Source organism: Camelus dromedarius, chromosome 12 (genome assembly GCF_036321535.1).
Source record: "Camelus dromedarius isolate mCamDro1 chromosome 12, mCamDro1.pat, whole genome shotgun sequence".
Lineage (NCBI taxonomy): Eukaryota > Metazoa > Chordata > Mammalia > Artiodactyla > Camelidae > Camelus > Camelus dromedarius.
This window is the reverse complement of record NC_087447.1, coordinates 54381668-54402078: the sequence shown is the minus strand read 5'-3', so window position 1 is coordinate 54402078 and position 20411 is coordinate 54381668. Positions and strand designations below refer to the sequence as shown.

General features: G+C 37.6%; 1 protein-coding gene across 1 annotated transcript in view; it reads left to right on the top strand.

Annotated features, from left to right (window-relative positions):
• The window catches only part of TENM4 (teneurin transmembrane protein 4), a 2614938-nt gene that overhangs the window by 328441 nt on the left and 2266086 nt on the right, over positions 1–20411 (top strand). Inside the window, exon 3 of the mRNA XM_064492755.1 lies at positions 11770–11813. The gene's annotated coding sequence lies outside the window, so the exon portion shown is untranslated. The remainder of the gene's footprint in view (positions 1–11769; positions 11814–20411) is intronic.

The window sequence follows — 20411 nt, the reverse complement described above, 5'->3', positions numbered from 1 at the left end:
GAAAGGGTGGGGAATCTAGCTCTTTCTATATTTGATGATGTTACCTGCATCTTGAATTGTGAAGAGGAATTGTACAGAGTTGGTAAAGTGGGTGAAAGCCATTCAAGGTAAAGGGAGCAGCAACACAGGTGGGATACAGTGTGGCATATTCTGAAGCCCACAGATAATTTAGGATAGAACACAGGAAGAGTGGAAAGATAAACCAAGACCTGGTGTACTATTTTAGGGAGTTAAAATATCCTAGTATCAGAAATGGAGAATAACTGAATGCTTTCAACTGGAAAAGCATATTTGCCTGAAAACTAAGTCTGGTCATTCAAAACACTTTAGTCTCATACGTCTAATTCTTATGCACATCAAAAAATGTTCCTAATCTCATAGCCATGGCTTTCTTAGCTTAATCTTCTGCTTACTTTAACAGCAGTCTGTCCACCCAGCAGATAATATGGTCAGATGTGTATGTGTGTTTATGCCAATGACATGCCAAGTTTTACCTGAAAAGATCATTTCCAGGCTTGATAAAGGTTGTTTACAAAAAAGGAAACATGTAGATTCCTTAATTATCTTGCTATATTTTGAGGTTTTTGAAGGTACAATTTGTGTTTAACACATATTTTTCATCTCCAAAACTACCACATTGCTTTGAACAGGGTGATTTACAAATATTTGAATGTATGACTAAGAAAATATGAAATAAAATGAGAATTATTTAGAAATCTATAGGAAATTCATTTCAGCAAATTGCTTTTATCCTTTATTCTATTTCACATTCACTGGAAAGCTCTGTTCCTTCTGTTAGCACAGCATTTGTTTTTGTCACATGGTTTATCAATGTTGCTAATGAGCTGCTAATTAGCTGCCAATTTTTGTGCAATTTAGAAGGACTGCTCAAAGGAATATGCCTCGATGATCTTGCCTATTTGTTTCACATGTCCATAGTCCTGTAGTACAGAAACGTTATACATAAAGTTATCACAAGCTCACTGAGTGTGGCTGTGAATAGATTATGACTTCATTAAACATCACTAACGTGGTGTCATGAAAATACAGATGGTCCCCGACTTCTGCTGGTTGGACTTTTTTGGAATTTACAATGGTGCAAAAGCAATAAGCATTTTGTAGAAACCATACTTCCAGTTTTTAATTTTGACCCTTTGCTGGGCTAGTGATACATGGTCCATTGCTCTCTCAGGATGCTGGGAAGTGGCAGGGAACCCTCAGCTCCCAGTCAGCAAGGGGATCACAATCAATCCTCTTACAACCGTTCTGTACCCACACAAACATTCTGTTTTTCACATTTAGTACAATAGTCAGTTATATCGGATATTTGATACCTGATTATAAAATAGGCTTTGGGTAGATGACTTTGCCAACTGTAGGCTAATGTAAGTGTTCTGAAATGCAGAAGGTAGGAGAGGCTGAGCTGTGATGTAGGTTAGGTGTATTGAATACATTTTTGACTTGGGATATTTTCAACTTACAGTGGGTTTATCAGGATGTATCCCCATCATAAGGCGAGGAAGATCTGTATTCTTTCTCTTTTATAAAGGCAGGATTTTAGCAAAGAAAGTTCCATGTTAGCAAAGCATCACTTACTATGAAAAAATATGCACATCCCTGCACACAACCTTGGACCCACAGTCATGGCTTTGAATCTTAGTTCTGCTATTTACTAAGCGTGTGATGTTAGTCTGGTTCTTCACATTGGTGATCCCATCTGTAAAATGAGAATAATTCTTACTTTTGAGAGTTTTGGGTAATGATAAATAGAGATAACATAGGCAAAGCATTAGCAAATCTTCACATGTGGAAAAGTATTAAAAATATTTTTTTCCTTCCCTTCCTATAATACTGAGTCATAGTGTAATTTCCAGAATCATGCACTCAATTCCATAATTTATTCTATGTGTTATTACACAAGCATGGCTTGTATTTTTCTAATGGTGGTTCCCTTAAATAAGTCTTAGGATATACCCACATACTCCCAGATTTTTTTCTAAATCTATGGCTTTAATTTATCCAGTTTCTTTCATAAAGCTCCACTCTATAAAGGTGTCCACTTTTTGCCATCAGAACATGTCACACTATTTCTTTAATTCATACTCCTTGTAATTAAATGATTTACTCTCCTACAGGCTTATTTTTTAAGTAAATTTGGAATTCCTGGGGTGAGAAACAAATTTACTTAGTTTCTCTTCTTCCATATTGCTTGGGAGCTTTAAATCACATAAAGTTAGCTGATTATTTAGAGTACTTATTGAATTTAAAGTAGATTGAGGCAGGAAGAGTAAAGCTTCCAAAACAGTCCACTTGTCACTCTGCATTTCCCAGCCCCCTTTTATTTAGACTGGGCCACTTGACCTTTCTGGGCAATGAACTAAGGCCCGACTGTTGTGTGTCACTTCTGGCTTGAGGCAGTGACATACCCAAGTTTGGTTTCTCAGTCTGCCCCTTCCCTTTTCTTGACAATTCAGGTGGTATAACTACAGGGTGGCAGAAACTCAGTCCAGATCCCTTAGTGAGCACAGGGAGTAAGTCTTCCAATCCTTAATAACCCTCAATGGTATGAATGGTCTGAATTTAGTTATTGTACTGCACCACAGGATTTGTAGAGAGGATTAATACGGTCTACTTTGTTACTTTCATAATGTAGTCTATCCAAATGAATACCTTTCTAATACATACCTTCTTTTCAGGAAAAAAAAAAAAAGTACTCCTTTACCCTTTCTGACAGATGTATTGTGGTAAAGAACTAATAATGTAGCATTTCTTGAAAAATAAATATTTTGCTAAATACATGAACAAATTAACAGATTTGTCCCAAAATAATCTTTATGCTGTTAGTAGATAAAAAGTGGGAGGACATTTTTTTTTTTTGTCTGTGTTTTTAAATCTTCAAAAGAATTTTAGGATTTACTGTAGTATTTCCCACATTCAGCTCATCATAAGAATCACTTGGGATATTTCTTAAAATATATGGTATCCTGGGTCTCACGCCAGACCTAAATAAATAAAATTTCCAAGGAAGATGCTAGAGAATATGACTTTTATTAGAAAAGCATCTCAGGTTAATCTTATGGTAAGGAAATTTTGAAAACCTGTTCTACTATGGGGTGATAGGGTGAAGGTTGAGATTTGATGAATAAATTGCTAAACAAGCTAAACAAAGACACTTTGTGCAACCAGTCTATAAAGACAATGCTGTGGTGGTATCAAAGAACCGTTAAAGTGATCGTCTCCAATCAGTAAGTATAAAAAATATTATGACATCACATTTTAAGCATATAATTAATGTTTTAAAGTTTAAGAAGCACTTTTACATATGTCCCTTCTTTTCCTATTATTTCTCTAGTGTTAAATATATCTTTTGATGAGGAAATGTAGCCTCTGATACTGTGTTTTGCTTCAAGGTCACACAGCTGAAAAGCCTTTCTAATAAAGCAATGATTTAACAGAAACCTAAAGATAAGCAGGATTGAAGGTGATTTACTAAAGGAGGCATATTGGTAACAGTTACCTCAACTGTCAAAATATCTTCACTTATGATCTAGGAACTACTCAAGGCTATTCAACCCTACTCCTTTCCCAAGTCTGGGCATTATCTTTATCTTTACCAAGGTTAAGAATTCTTCAGGTTGTGTTTGACTGTTGCTAACATTTCCTGCAAACAGTGTGTCAAATAGCAAAGAACATGAGCTGGAGAGACAGACTGAGTTCAATTTCTGATTCTATCCATTGGCAGCTGTGTGACCTTGAGGTTGTGGCTTAACTCTCTGTTCCTCAGTATCACAATGCAAAATGGTGATAGTAATCAAACTTACGTCCTTAGGTTGTAGTGAGGGTAAATTGGGTTATAAGTGTAAAGTGCTGAGAAGAGTAACTGACATGTAATAAATATTCAAAAAGTGCTGGTTCTTTCATGACTGGACACATTAGCAGTCCCTGGGAATCTCTTTTCCATCTCAAAGCGGAAAAAGAGACCCAGTTAGGTTTCCTACATTAAGGTCTCAACTCTAATTCCTTTTGTTCATAGCAGTTGACTCAAGTCTGATGAATCACGGAGAACCATGAAGGATGAACAAGTAGTTTTCAAACTCATGTGCATCAGAATCACCCAGAGGCCTTTCTAAGACACAGATTGCTGGGCCCCACCTGCAGAGTTTGTGATTCTGTAAGTCTGGGTGATGCTGATGTTGCTGTTTTGGAACCACACTTTGGAGTGGAATGGACAATTAGGTCAGATTATGGAAGGCCTTGAAAAGAAGTTTAAGGAATCGGGGCTTTCTGTTGAGGAGTGAGGTAGTGACAGAAGGCAAAGAAATTAAATGAACACACTAATATATCAGAATGTTCTTAAATGATACATAGAGATTCAGTTTTGGTGTCCAGATTCTTAATAATATTTTCCTAGAAACTCTGTTATCTTTTACCATTTCAGACAACCATCGTCCTAATATGTCATCTCTCTAGGACCCTGTATCACTGTTGTTATGATTTAGTGTTTCCTCTGTCCTTAGGAAAATGATCTTAAGTTTTAGGGATAATATAAATCAACTGAGTTGTTGTTAAATACAGATCCCTAGACCTCACAGGCACATCTGATTCGATACATTTGACAGAGAGCCCAGGATTCTGCCTTTTCTGGTGCACCCATTTTGATTTGATTCAGGTGATTTGTGAAGCACAGTTGGGAAATGCTGTAGGTTTTTGCTCCGATTCCATCTGCTATTGAAGCAAAACGGACTGTTGCATTTTGTTCATTTTGAAAATGTAATTTTTATTTTTAGGTAACCTTTCAGTCCAATTTGTTACATTTCATTAAAATCTGCTTGGTCTACTTTTTCCAATTTCAGCATTTGGTAGAAGGCATTCATAGAAAAGTGACTTGAAAGCAATTTAACCACAAGCTCAGCCAAATTAATTTAGGGAGAGTTTAGTAAACAGCCCTTGCCTTCTGTACTTAAGTGATCAATTTCAACACCTGCTTTTCCTTCCAGATGGAGTTAATTAACATTAAAATTACTGCCTATAGCTGAGGCTTTTTTTTTTTTTTTTTTTGATAATTCACAGTCCTCCAGCTGCAACAAGATTCCTACATTTCTGGAAATTAAAACAAGGATAATCTCTATGAGAAGCAAATTTATCATTGAATTATTTGAGGATATGCACATAAGATCTTGGAGGAAAGAAAACTAACGTGTGAAGTGGACACCCTATGCCAGGCATTTTCTCATGTAAGATCTAATGCAATCCTCACCACTTTCTCATTAAGAGGTCTGAATTTTGCCACCCATTTTTCATATAAAGAAGCTGAAGATGAAAAAACTTTTTGTAGCTTTTTGTCTGTTCCACAGTTATTAAGTGGTAGAGCCGGAATGTAAACTCCTTTTTAACGAAAGCGCCTGCTCTTTCCGCTACACGGGTACTGGTTTACAAACCGGCCCCTGAACACAGGGGGCAAGGACAGACCAGAGGAAGAGGTGGAGCACTCCAGATTGGTAGGTGGCAGTTTTAATAAGCAAGCCAACTTACATACAAAGCTTATCTTTGGCGGCTCCATGACGAGGGGATCTCTGCACCTGCTGGACTCTTATACCGTCTCCAGTTTATATGGAGGTCTAAACAGGTTCAGGCATGTATTCAGTCTGGATGGTTTCAACAGCATATTACTCTCTCAAGGTTGTGTTTTTGAAATTCCCCCAGTTATGGAAACGATGAGTGGAACATATATTCCGAGGACTGAGGAGGGAGTGAGGACCCTCCAATTACCTGGGTCCAGCTTGCAGGTTAACGCCCTCCCTCTGGCCTCCTCCAAAAACTGATCTTGGCTGAGACTGAGGTGAAAGCTGGACATTTTAAAGAAATTCCTAGGGAGTGGGAGGTAAAATATGTGATTTGGGGGTAGTTTATACAGAGATCAATATTACATTTCAAATATTACAAATTATGCACACACATATAAAATGTGTAGGAGGCCCCAATGTCATGTGGTGACACTTAAATATTCCATAATTGTAGTTTACTACCTGCATGGAGAACCTGCTGGGTGGCAGACACTGATACACTGGGCTAGGGGGTGAGGAGAGATTAAAGGGAAGAGAAAGGTAGAACCATCACTGCAGCGGAGTTTTAAGTACAATAATAAGGTATATAGAAGATACAGTGAGTTCAAAAAAGAAAGGGAGATTCAGTGAAGAAATGGTTATTTTGGGAATAAACAGTTGCTCTCAGTACTCCTCATTAAATCTTTCCATAATCTTCATTTTTATGAGATGTTTTACTGACTTAGAAATATTCTTTGCAAAATGCTGCTTTCCAAGTAAGTCTGCGGCAGTTACTCAGCTTTTTTTTTCTTCTACTGAATCTCACAGTAACGATCTCATTCATTTAAATGTTGTAACCCAAGAAGTATAAAAAGATGGAGATCTGGATGACTGGTGTACCATTAGGAACATTATCTAGCATCATCTTTTCATGAAAGGCCCTTGGCTTGCCTTAGAGAAAGCAGTGGCTTCTTTCTTTGCAAAATTGTTTGCTGATTGGAGCTATCAGGGGATACAGTTAAAATGCTGTTCTAATGGGCACATCTGATACACAGAGAGGAATAAATGTACAGAATATACCTATATACATACTAGTCCATTATCATTATTTGCGGTTGTTAACATTCTATAACTTTAACAAACACTACACTAGCAAAAACTAAACCACTCCTCCTAGGAGAAATATAGGGTGAGGTTCTTGTGAACCTCTGGTCACAATAATTTTTTCCCCAACTGATCAATACATAACCTTGTCTGTTGTGTGAAGCCATCTTATTTATTATATGTTGTTAATTCCTTAACCTTAAACTCACAGTCAACAGCACGATATCTCAGTGCTGAACAAAGTTTATGTAACACCTGTATTTTCTCCATAAAGCACATCACAGCCTTCTAGTGCTTATTACACTTGACAGCACTTAAGCATTTGTGCCTGAGGTGGGGGGGTGTGGGGGGGATTTTAAACAGCGAAATCACCAATACAAAGCACAAAAATGAGAAGAATGCGGTACTAATTAGACCATGAAAGAACACACTTGTTTTCTGAGCTGAAACAAGAAAGCAGAGCATTGCCTTATTGGACCTCAGCTGGAAACCTGTACACTGGGTGACCCAAACTTTCCACCACCCTGTGCATGTCAAATGACTGCAAGAGTTTCAGGAATATAGATTTTGAGGTTCCAAATGTATTTTAGCTAATGCATATGTCTGTAAATGCAGACTCCACAAATAATGTAGACACACACATCCTCTATTCATATCATTTTAAATTTATTTAAAATATAGTAATAACCTCAGTAACAACAATATACCCTCCCACCAGGGAATGTTTTTTATGGCATATTTTGTTTGAAAAAAATTAGCTTAGAGCAGTTAATTTCCCCATTGGATTTACAAGGAAAAAGAGAGTGATCTGACATAGTCAAGGTTATCTCTCAACTCAGTGGCTCCGGTTTCTGATCCTATTTGAAGTTTTCTAGCACTTATCAAACTATCCAAGGCACTCTGTAACTTCAAGAGGGAGGAGTTAAGTGACTCGTGGGGGTCGTAATATAAAATTGGGTATTTGGTGTTGAAAATTTTGACCTGTGTCTTCATTTCCAATCTTCTCTCATCTAAATTATCCAAAACAGTAAAGCAAAGGGAGGTGATTCAATAGACAGATTTTTTAACAAGGAACGGGGTGTGGTTGTGAAGTATCCTTTGTTTTTTGTTCTGTTTTAATCAAAATCCTAGGAAAATAGGCTAGGAATATTTAATGCCTGTTGCATCACTGAGCTATTGCTGTGCAAGAAAACTTCCCCAAACTCAGTGACTGAAAACACAAACTGTTCATTCTTACTCACGTATCTTTGGGTTGGTTGGGCATCCTCTGGGCTTGGCTGGGCAGTGCTGCTTCCTGCTGCAGGTCGGGAAGTGGGTTTGCCCCGTGCAGCTCTCATCCGCTGGGCGGTCCAGGGCTAGCTTGGAGCCGCAAAAACTCCATGCTCCACCCAAGGCCTCTCAAGGACTAGGCTTGGAATTGTCGTGCTGTCTCCTCTACCTTTGTCTACAGGTCAAAGTAAGTCACAGGGCTCAACCCAAATACAAAGAGTAGGAAAGTATACTTTTCCTCTTTCGAAGGAGCAACTGCAAAGTTACACAGCAAAGGACATGGCTCCAAGGAGGCACGGGGAATTAAGAGCCACGGATTCAATTGACCATGCCTGCTATATGTTTGCACTGAGCTGATAGTGCTTCATATGTCTGAACAGACAGGATCCATGCTCTCCTCCCTCTTCTGTCTTTCTATCCCTCTCTGGCATGGATGTTTATTATCCTGAATATATAATGAGAATACTGAGGATCAGAGGGACAAAGTCAGTTGTTCAAAGTTAGTAAGTAACAGAACCACCTTTCATAGGAAGGATAACCAGAATTCAGACCTGATCTCTTAACTGCAGCACTGTTTTGTCAAAGAATGAGATGCCTAGTACATAGTAGGGCCAGAAATCAACCCCAGACTTGTCTTTCTTTCAAAGCTCATTTTCTCTCATACCATGCATCATCTTTTATATATAAAAGAAACCTTAATGGAAAGAGCTCACTTACTAAAATAATTGATTTCTTGCCCCTCTTTCTTTCAGAACCCATATCTAATATGTCAGGTATTCTCAAATTTATACTATCCTATTTATACTGTCTTTCAAATTCTACAATAATCAATAGTTTCTCACCATTTCCATCACTGTTACCATGGCCCAAGCCACCACCATCTTTCATCAGGATGACTGTAGTAACTTAACTCATCTCTGCTTTCACCTTGCCTAAAACCTGGATCCAATGCTCAAAAGAGCAGCCAAGGTGATGCTTTTAATAAGGATTAATTTTGGGTCAAAATTCTGCTATGGCTCCCCACTGTACTTGGAGTAAAATTCAGCCTCTTTCCAGTGGCCTGAAAAGCCCTTCCTAACCAGATCATTCCACTCCTCTCCTGATTGGGCTCCATCTCCTGCTACTTCCTCATCATTCATTCTACTTCAGCCACACTGGTCACCTTGCCATTTCTCAAAAAAGTCAGATAAGCTCCAGTCCTTTATACTGGAATTTTCTCCTGGGATTAATCTTTATGGAAATAGCCATCTATTCACCTTCCTCTTCTCTGTCACTTGTTTGCTGAAATGTCAGTGCACCTTCCTTGACACCCAGTGTGAACTGAAAACTCCCTCCTCCCAGGCTCCATGTCAGCTTCTACCCGGTAACCCTCAGTCCCTTTATCCTACTATACTTTTTCTTTTCTCCCTAACACTTTTAATCTTATAACAAGTCATGTCATGTAACCTCCTGTTATGATTATCGCTTATTGTCTGTCACTCATTGTTAGCATATAAACTCAAGAGGGCAGGTTCTTAGTCTGTGCTGTTTACTGTTATATCCTAAATAGTAAAAAGTGTGTTTACAACATAACTGGAGAAATATTTGTTGAACCAATGAATGAACTGCTCACTAATGCAGGGTTCCCATAGTGTATAAAATCTGGAAAAAGACCAGTGTGATTTTGTAATGAAGGCAGGATCGACAAATCACTACCTTTGTGACTTGGAGCAAATTAATATTTAAGAGTCCCAGTTTTTTCTGAACTGATAAGCAGACTGTCAAGGTCTCACAAAACAACCTTCATTTTTGATAGTTTCATGGTAATTAGAATTCCAACATCTGGCCTCTGAAGTTTTGCCAAGAACTGGGAGTTTACCAAAAGAGGGAAAATGTAGTTTCTGATCACACAGATTCCAACTACATTTTCCAGATTCATTTATAGCTTCTCTTCAAATGGAGAACTGCCATTTACAACAAGCCTTCCTTCCTCCTGCCTTCCACCTGCAGCCAGTTATCTTCCTTCAGTCCAGCATGTAACACAATTATTTCTCTAATTGTAAGCAGTCCCTGTAGGTGGAGGAAGATCAGGGGTACATTGGCTTTTAGCTAGATTTAAGGTGGCAGGCAAAGACAGTGTGGCTGCTGCCATTCCTTGACTGGGGTTCTAGCTGCACATGGGAGAGGGGGAGTGTGTAACTTTAGCTTAGCTAAAGCTGCCATGAAAAAAGTACCACAGACTGGGTGATGAAAACAATGGAAATGTACTTTCTTACAGTTCTGGGGACAAGAAGTCTAAGATTATGGTGTCAGCAGGGTTGATTTCTTCTGAGGCCTCTCTTCCTGGCCTGTAGATGTCTGTCTTCTCCCTGTGTCTTCACATGGTCCTCCTTCTGTGTGTGCTCATGTCTGTCTCTGAATTTCTTCTTCTTGTAAGGACACCAGTCATATTGGATGAGGGCTGACTCTAATGACCTCATTTAACCTTAATGACTTCTGTAAAGTCCCTATCTCTAAATGCAGTCGCATTCTAGGGTTCTGGGGGTTAGGACTCCAATATAAGAACCTCAAGGGGACACTGAGCCCCTACGTGGGAGTCATATGAATGAAGAGAGGAAGAAATCTACTGTCTATGTTTGTTTTAAAAATGCTTTCTCAATACTTCTTTGCTGTCATGAGTAGAGCCATCCTTTGAGTGTAAATTTACTAGGACCAGCCAGCCATTCAAAATGGAAAATACTCATTTGGAATATACGGGTGTGTATAAATGTATGGATGGGGGATAGGTGTTCATTAAATATTGAAATGTACTGTGAGGTACACAGAGCCACTGTCAAAGATTCAAAAATGAACAAGGAATAGATGACTGTGAAATAATAGTAAAATTTCTTATTAGTAACCCCTTTCTGTCACAGATAGAATTGTTTCCCAGTTTTGAGTGTATCCTGTCTTGCCAAAAAGAGTAAAATGAATATTTCTCTAAATAGCTGAGTGTGTAGGAAGTCAGTCTGTCCTCTTGTTTCTAATGATATCACACATTGGATAACTAAGAGTCAAATAATGAAACCGCTGCATGGATCCTTACTTCAGCCATCTACACTGACATCAGACCTTTCTCTACAACACTTTCCAGACTCATCGTTTGAACTCATTTCCCAAGGATTGTAAACCTGGCCTGATGCGTCTCTCTGGCTAATTCCAAGCTATTATTCTTTCTCATTTAGCATTTCAACCTTCTGATCTATAAGCAAAAGTTAGGTTCCAGAAATCTTGCTATCACTTAACATATATGTAAAGCATCAATAAAAATCAACAAATACTTGTCTTGCTTCTTTTAAAATTATAACGTTTTACATTTATTATCACATTTTTAGGTATCGATCTTATATGTACAATATGTTTTAGATTTACTGTACAATTAAAAATAATTACTCTGAGTCTCATCTGTCATCATTCTGGGGCTGAGAAGTCCACAGGCTTTTGGGGGGTGACTTTAAATCACCTAACTTATTCTGAAGTTAAGGGCTCTAATTATTCAGTCCCTGTGATTCTCTGTATTTCACTGACATGTGTGAGATTTGATATTTCTGAGTAGGAACTCTCCAGGTGTTTTACCAGGAGTTAGCAAACTGTGTCCTGGGACCAAATCATTGTCAAATGGCTAATTTTGTCAATAAAGTTTATTTGGAATGCAGCCATACCAATTTGTTTACTTACAGATAATTAAGTAGTTGAAGAAGAAACTGAATGCTTATAAATCCTAAAATGTTTACTGTCTCTTTGCAGACTTTTGTCAATCCCTATGTTATAAAAAAATTACAATAAACATGACCATCTCTATATGTTTACTTTTATTATTTTTTTATCCTTTCAGTGTCAGTATTGTTTGGAGTTGGGTGCTGAGCTGTCAACTGACTGGTAAGTGACATCACATTTCTTAATATGATGCATTTTTTTTTAAAAAGTAGAGCTATTTCGTCACCCTGGTCCTCAAAGCTATGAACTAAGAGCTGATTAACGGGGATTACTATCCCCTTCCTACACATGTGCAGATGAAGTTTCTAGAGAAATACTTTTTGTTTGTTTTTTTATCCCTTACTGACTAAGACGAAAGGTGAAACAGTTCAATCTTGAAAGTGGCTAAAGATAATTGAATTACATGATTTGGAGAACATTTGATGTTTGTATCATCATGAATTACATTTTAAAAGAAAACAAGGATCTATATAAATAAAGGAAAGGAGGAAAAGTAGAGAAACTAACTTGAAAGAAACTATGAATTTTTAATTTCTGTGAACAACATAATTTGCATGGATTCTATATTTTTAAAATTTCTTAGCACTCCATGAAAAATATGGAATGTCTCTGAAATTCTTTCTTCGCATATATGGCTTAGAAATATGGAAATGAGTGATTCATTCTTGTTCTAGAATTTGAATGGGATGAAGCATTTAGTTTCTTTTATGTGTCAAAGTAATAAACTTTTGTCAGAAAATGTTAGGTTTTCCGGTATTGTAGTATGCACATTTAATACTCAAGTTTACTAGAACTTGTTGATTTTATCTGGAGTTCAGTTTCAAACTAGGTATTTTTTTGCAAGATGATTTAATAATTTCAGTGGCAGATGGTGTTTTCTGTTGTTTTTCATGTAGCATTCAAGTTGAAATAACCGTAATTGTGAAGTCACTGGTTTTGTAATAAACCAGGGGAAATCCAGTTTCTTTCTTAATAAATGATTAAGATGTTCTGTGGGTCTGTGCTTCTTGTGGACCTGTGCAGCTTAGCTGAGAAATAATACAACAGGAAGAATTTATTCTTGGCTTAAGTGCATGGTAAGTCAAATGGGTTATTCAAAGGAATTGGTGTTTGCCTCTTTCTGTTACTTCATTGAATAATGAAAGATACCTTAGGAGAGTCACTGGAAATACAATTACATGTAAGTTTTAATGGTGATTTAAAAATTGGAATTTATATGGTATCTATATATGATATTTTTCTTTTAGAAAGACATTTTAGCAATACATTTTTAATCATCTCCTTTGAGAATGCAAGAGGAAATATTATGAGTCGAAATAGAATACTACTTATTCTATAGCACCTAACCTTGTTATAATTTTATAATAAAGTTGGCTTGTTCCCATAGCATTTCTCTTTTAAATACATATTTTGCAAGTGACGCAATGCTATCTGATATGACCACAGGCAAATACGATAATATTGAGGAATTATAACCTACATTCTAAGTATCAGTTGAGGACATGCTGAAATAAAAGGGTTATGAATTTTAAAAGATGGCTGGTGAAAACCAAGAAAAATTAGAATGAATAAAAGGGAAACAGAAATAAAATCAGTGCATATAAAATATAGGAGTTGCAAAGGGAAAGGCCACATCATTGTGTACAAACTGGAGTATTTTGATGTGAAAATGTTATCTATAAAGTAAAAGTTTAGAGGATCTGATGATATGTTTGGTTGTTCAGCATATTTATATTACTGTTTTTTAAATTATGAGACATGTTGAGACATCTTTCTTGAAACTGTGTGACACATGTGTTTTTTACCTTAAGTAGATACTATCTGAATAGCAGTCATATTAGAGAGAGCCCTGATACAGTGGACTGCAGAATAATGCTATAGAGGCCTCTTGAAATTTAGTCTGGGAAGAACTAGTCATTAATGAGCCATGGTGGTGAAACTGAACAACCATTTAATGAGCCCAAAGAAGCAGACTTGGGTTTTGGTTCCTTCATCTCTCAAAAGGAGAGCCATTTTTAGTGCTGGCATTTCTGTATTTTATTTAACTCCATAATAATGAATTCATAAGGAATATATAAATCAGAATGTTAAATCTGGAGAAAAATAATGACTTATTTGTGGTGCTGACCTGGAAACATGAGGAACTGACTTATATGACTCAGACACTTCATATGGATGGAGGAGTACATTTAACTTTTATAGGTAAGCAGCAATTTCCCAATTAGTAATAACATGATGAATTCAAATGTCAAGAACTGTTGTATCAAAGGCTTACTCTCGGGTCTAAAATTATTCCCTCTCACAATGTAAGAATTTCTAACTGGCTTCTTTATTCTTTCTGATGTATAAACCCTGATGAACAAGAAATCATTTGTCTAAATTAATTTGTTAACATTTCCCAGCCACACAATTCTTACTAAAATTTGTTTTCTTGATAATGCCACATACCAATAAAAAGTCCAAAAGGATATATAAATTCACTGAAAGTAATCAATAGTTTCAGGTTAGCATTTGTCATTAAAAATAATGACTGAAGACATAATGTGGATGTTGATGCCTACTGTAAATAAGCAGAAGTGATGTGTTGTCGCTGTATATTCTCCCATGGCTGTAAGGTCTATGAGGATAGACACCCTGGTTTACTACTGAATCTCGAACAGGAAGTGTTTGGAATATAATGTATCTTAATAAATATTTGTTGATTTAATAAACTAATCAGTTATATTTATGAGGATAAGACTCTGGGTAAATAGTGTTATTATTATCATTGTTGTTTAATTGTAGCATATACAAAATAACATCCTTGGTTTTGGTAAAGAAGCAGTATTGCATATGATTAAGAGCAAGGACTCTGGATATAGAATTTCTGGTTGAAAATTTTGGCTCATACAAAGCATATGACCTGTGCCTCTCTGTGTTACATTTTCATCATCTCCAAGTGCCAAATGAATGAATCCTTGAACTGTGTCTAGAGATGTTCCTGTCACTCAGTAAGCACAGTGTAGTTGTTAGTGGCTATTATTATTTTTTTATGTTGCTGTTGTTAGAAATCAGGCATGTCTTCCAGGCTTAAGGGTTTTGTATTTTAGTAGGAGAAATAGATATTAACAAAACCAACTCTAATACTGTGAAGTATGGTACATTTCAGGAACTTGAAATGGGAAGAATACTAGGGACACTTAATGAGTGAGAATTTGAAGTTGTTTCATGAATGAGGTAGCTCTTTAGCTTGGCCCTGAATAATTTCACATTACTGGGAAATTTGTCATGTACATGTCAGCATCAGAAAAGAGCAAGGACTTGGGGGTGGGTAGGGGAGGTGGGAAGAGCTCAGGGGCAGAGCACATGCCTAGTATGCATGAAGTCCTGGGTTCATCCCCAGTAACTCCATTAAAAAAAAGAAGAAAAAGAAAAGAAAAGAAAATAGCGTGGCTAGTGTTATGGGGAAGATGAACAGTGTAGAGTAGTTAAACTAAATAGGCTCAAAAAATCAACATACAGCTTTAGCCTGAAATGACATTTAAATAGTAATTTATTTACTAAGTAAATATCCTGTTTAAAAAATCACTTAATGCCATTTCTTGCTATCATTTACTCTTTAACTTGACTTTCGAGGAGTCAGTGGATTCAATATCAAGGACCAATCGATCGATCCAATTTTACCTTCCAACATTCTCCACCTACCAATCCAATTTTATTTTATGTTCCAGCCTTTTTTTCTTTTTCCCTGAACCTCACTGTAGTTTTGTACATTTTCCCTCTGCCTCTAAGGTTCTTATACCTACTCCTGCACAGGACAAAATTCTAGCCTTCTGTAAAGTTCTTTGTTCAAATGTTGTTTTCTTTATAAAACTTTCCCTAACTTTCTGTGTAATTTCAAGCTTAGCAGATAGAGACCAAACACACACGATCTGCAGACACCCCACAACACAGAGTGGTAGATCAAATTCTCAATTTAGCTAATCAAGGATAGAGAATGTTATTAGAAGTGAGTCTGGCCAGCCAGAACTGGAATAGATGGAGCCTACATTGGCAGTATTCCCTTGGATCCCAAATGCCTAAGAGGTGAGGGCTGGCATGCATCTGTCAGTGGCACTGTCCACATGGAGTCTTGCTGATTTGAGAGGCTTGATTTCTTACTGGGCCATGATCCTTATATAATTGGTGTTTTCATTACTCTCTGTGAAGAATTTTTTCATACAACCTATTTGCTTCCATTTAAGGGAAGCATTGATTCCTGCATTTTGAACTAATCTCAGTGACAGTGAAGGGGTTTCATCAACTAGGGAAGGCAGGAATATGGTTCTGATTTTGTATTTGCCTTGAGGGTTCCAGCAATGCAGAAAACTCGCTTTTAAAACACCTCTATGCAACACAGAGTTAGACTTTCATCTTTCAGTTTGCATAGCATTTTCTTTCTACTATGAGCCAAGCTCCAGGCTGAGGACTGTAGACCAGTAGATGAGGTACAGTCTTGTCTTCATGGAGTCCTGGTACAGTAGACAACACAGATCAATAACCAGCTAATTTGAATGATAATCTTTGTCACCAAAGAGGCAGCAATTGAGTTGGTATGAGTTAACTAGGTAAAGAGGTTGGGAAGAACATTCTGATCAGATAGAATGCTGTGGCAAAGAGTCCTTAAGTATAAATATGAAGATTTAGGGAGCTGCATATGGTTCTGCACTCTGATCTCTGTCTAAGAGGACTTCAACGTCAGAGTGTAGTTTTGTGCTTTAGGGTCCAACTCATAGTACTTCCTGGTTCAGCCAGTGTTTTTTGATGAATCACTTATCGTGGTCATATCATTGTGCTGGATGTTACATCTAAGAAATGAATGTATTGATCTACTTAAAATATGTTACTTGGACACATATGTGCTCTGAGTGTATGTGTGTGTGTGTTCGAGGTATAGGTAGTAGACAGATAAAGAGACAGCTATTTTGGCATCTTCTAAGGCTTAAGATCATTAAGCATAATTTGGCCATGTGGTCACATTTGTGTGTGTGTGTGTGTGTTTTCACAATCTGCACATGTTTCTGAAAACTTTCATGTGAGGAATGCCACTTTTATTAGTGATGTTTGAGAGATTATCTCATTGACTTATAGCACAGTGATTTATGTGAAATGCTTCTTTTGGCACTCGATAAACGTTGACTGACTGACTTTCACAAACACTGAAGATAAGAGTGATGTATATAGTGAAGCCATTTTGCCAACAGGAAACTAACTGGGTGCCAAGATTTGTATACAGTGTAAATCATAAGGACATGAATATCCTGCAACAGCCTAAAAGAAGCACACAGATGTACTTTTCCAAGCAGCAGATTCACTTTTCTGCAGCTTATGGCTGAGAAAAAGGCTTCAGGCAGGACCAAGCAAACTATTCTTGAGACTGACAACAGAGTAAATCCGCACTGTTTTCTACATTTTTATAGCATCATAGAGTGTGCCACGGAACAGTGTCTATATATCATAGACATAATAGGTAAGAACATACACTTTGGAATTAGAAAGCTCTGGCTGGAGTTGAAATTCATCTTCGTAGTAACTATCTCTAGCTTTCAACATGTCTTTTGTTTCCATATAAGAAGTGGTTTGTATAGTAGGTTAGATAATGTCAACTCTCCTGGATGAGATGTCTGTACCCTAATCCCTGGAATCTGTAAATATGTTGCCCGACATACTGAAAGGGACTTTGCAGATGTGACTAAGTTAAGGGTCTTGAGATGGGGAGGGTGTTCTGTATTATCTGGTTGGGTCCAATGTAATCACAAGAGTCCTTATAAGAGGTCAGTCAGAGATTGAGTGAAATTACAGAAGCAGAGGTAAGAGGGACGCAGGACTGGGAGCCCAAGGGATGCGGGCAGCCTTTAGAGGATGGAAAAGGCAAGGGAACTAATATAGTTTAGTCATTTAGAAATAGACATAGTGAAGATCTCCCCAATAGGGTTATTTTGAGGTTCACCTGTAATATTAAATGTTAGGAGCGTTCAGCACTATACACTGTTGGGAGTCAAAGACTCTGGAGCCCAAGCCAGCCCCCAGTGCTTGAAACTTTTCCTTGTTCACATAAATAAGCTATTATGTCTGCACTTTGATGTATTTGTGCCTTGTGAATTGAACTTACTTATTTCACAATGTAAATAGTAATTTGTGCAAGGGAAGGGTAGTAGAAGAACCAGGAATGAAGGAGAGAGAGAGAGAGGGAGAGAAAGGAAGAGAGAAAGGGAGGGAGGGAGGAAGGAAGGAAGGAGGAGGAGAAGGTTTAAAAAAGGGTAGAATAGAAAGGAAAGAAGGTAGCCTTTATCTGCCTCTCATCAGACCCTACTCCTGCCCCATTATAGCGTTTACCAGGGCCTAATTTTACTTCCTGTTTACTTGTCTATATGCCTCAGTCTTTAACTTGGTTTCTAAGGGCATTCAATGTCAAAGTCCAGCCTACCTCTTCAAGCTCATCTTCCAACATTTTCCACCTTCCAATTCAGTTTTATTTTGTGTTCTCGCAAGTTAGCATATGATGCTATTAAATTGCTCATGTATTATTTTAAAACCTTAAAAGAGGTGACATTTTTCCCATTGTTAAACACAGATGTTAAGATTCACCTGAAAACATAAATTTAATGTGACTATTGAAATGATACTGAATCAACTCACAGTAATTGAAAACCACAAGGTAGCACTAGCACTTGACTGGACCCAAGGATTCAAATAGCGGCATCAAGAACAGGTCTTACCCGCATCCCACCTCTGCCTTGTTCTCCATTGTACCATCTTCCTTTATAGATTGGCTCTAACCACGTGTGTACAGCTACACTTTCAGGCTAATATTCTATCAACCTTGCAATACCCGTGGCAAGAAAGCATCTCTTTTTTTAATGGTCTGGCCAGAGTTTTAAGCTAAGGGGTCATGGGCATATCTGATGGGGAGGAGGTGAATTATTTGATTGATTTGGACATGGTCCATGTTCCAACTGGAGCATCAAGGAGTGCTTAGAATGTATAAACCACTAGTGGGAGACAAAAGAAGGACAGCTACTGGGTGTTTCTGGAGGGGAAGGAATGGAGTCGGTCAGGAAAGGTGATGGGCTAGCCGATTTTTAAGTCAAGTGCTTTAGGCCTAAAGCACACCAAGGAATCAGAGGGGAGACAATGTGGGGAAGGATGCATAAACAGAGACCTAGAACAGGAGTGTTCACAAAGGTATGTGGTTAAAAAAAAAAGAAATTATAACTCTTTTGACATGCCTGACACATAGAATGGTGGTCTTGAGGGTTTCAGGGTAGATCGGGTGGAGAGTGGAGAGACAAGACTGAAGAGATTAAGTAGGGGCTGGGAAGGAAGGATCTGGCAAGCCATGGAAAGGAGTTTGGACTTTATCTGGGATGTGCAAAGGTTTGTAACACAAGGGAGGAATGCAGTCTAACTTCTGATTTTGGAAGTAGCTTTCTGAGCATAAAGTAGACACTGAATTTGGAGAAGGATGAGCCTAAGAGAGGGAGATCAAATCGTAGGCTCTTCATCCTAATTCAGTGTGGTTGTGAATCAAGACTTGTTAAGGTATTAATATGAATAAATACTGATATATTTGCTCTCAAAATGTGTAAGAAAGAATTGAAAATAGGATCATACTTGAAAGCACACAGTTGACATAATTTATCAGTTTGAATTTAAATAATTTGGGTATAGATATTGCTTATATACCAAATATAGATGTGTGAATTGTGCACCAAAATACATGTGAGGGTCTTGTGATGCTTTAGATTTTTAAAATTCTTGCTCTTAGGTCATCCTATCAAGGGGAAAACAAAACTTATGTCTAGCTTTATTACTCATTCATAAGTACCACAGAAGCATATCCAGTGGAATGATTAACTTATTCTGCATCACAAATATGGGAAAAGCTTCACAGAAATGTCAGCTGAGCTTGGTCCTGAAATATTTTGTCTAGAAAATAAAGAATAAAAAATATTAGTGCCAAAACATGGATACAACATGAAATATAACATGAAGTGATGAAGATTTTTTTTTCTATCTAATGAACAGCAAATAATCAGGCACAGTGATGAAGGTGCATAGGTACAAAGATGAGAGAGTGGTGCAGAAGAGATCCCAAACCACAGACCGAGGAGTTGTGGTCTTTTCTCTTAAACAATAAGAAGACATCAATGTCTTAGCATTATAGTGACATGATCAGGTCTGTATACTTGAGAGGAAAAGTAGTGGGAGTGAAGAAATTGAATAATGTATAAAAGAGTAGCCAAAACAAGATCCAAAAGCCATTGGTCAAGAGACCTAAATCAGTGGTTCCTAGCTTTTCAAGGTGGGAGTCTACTTTTAAATGTATATTTTTCCTTATTCCCACTTGGTGATAGTTGTACCTGTCCTTATGGAAACTATAGGCAGTTTTATGTGTGCATATGTCTCCAGAGACCTTTTATAACAATGTTGGGGCTCCTCAGTGATCCATGGTTCATGACTTAGCACTGGCAGAGTCTGATCGATGTGAAACTGAATTAGGGCAATAATGATGAAGATGCAGATTGAGGATGGTTCCAAAGGCAGAGTTAGCAGAACTGAGTGTCCCATTAGATAGAGAGAGACATGTTGGAGTGAAGAGGTGAACGGAGGAGCAGGTAGAGCAGTGAGTGGTTAGGGCAGTGGCCTAGGTAAGAGGTGGTGTGGCCTGGCTTAGGATGGTATTAGAGACGCACCGATGAAAGGGTCAGATTGGAAATATATTTTGAAGGTAGAGCTGGT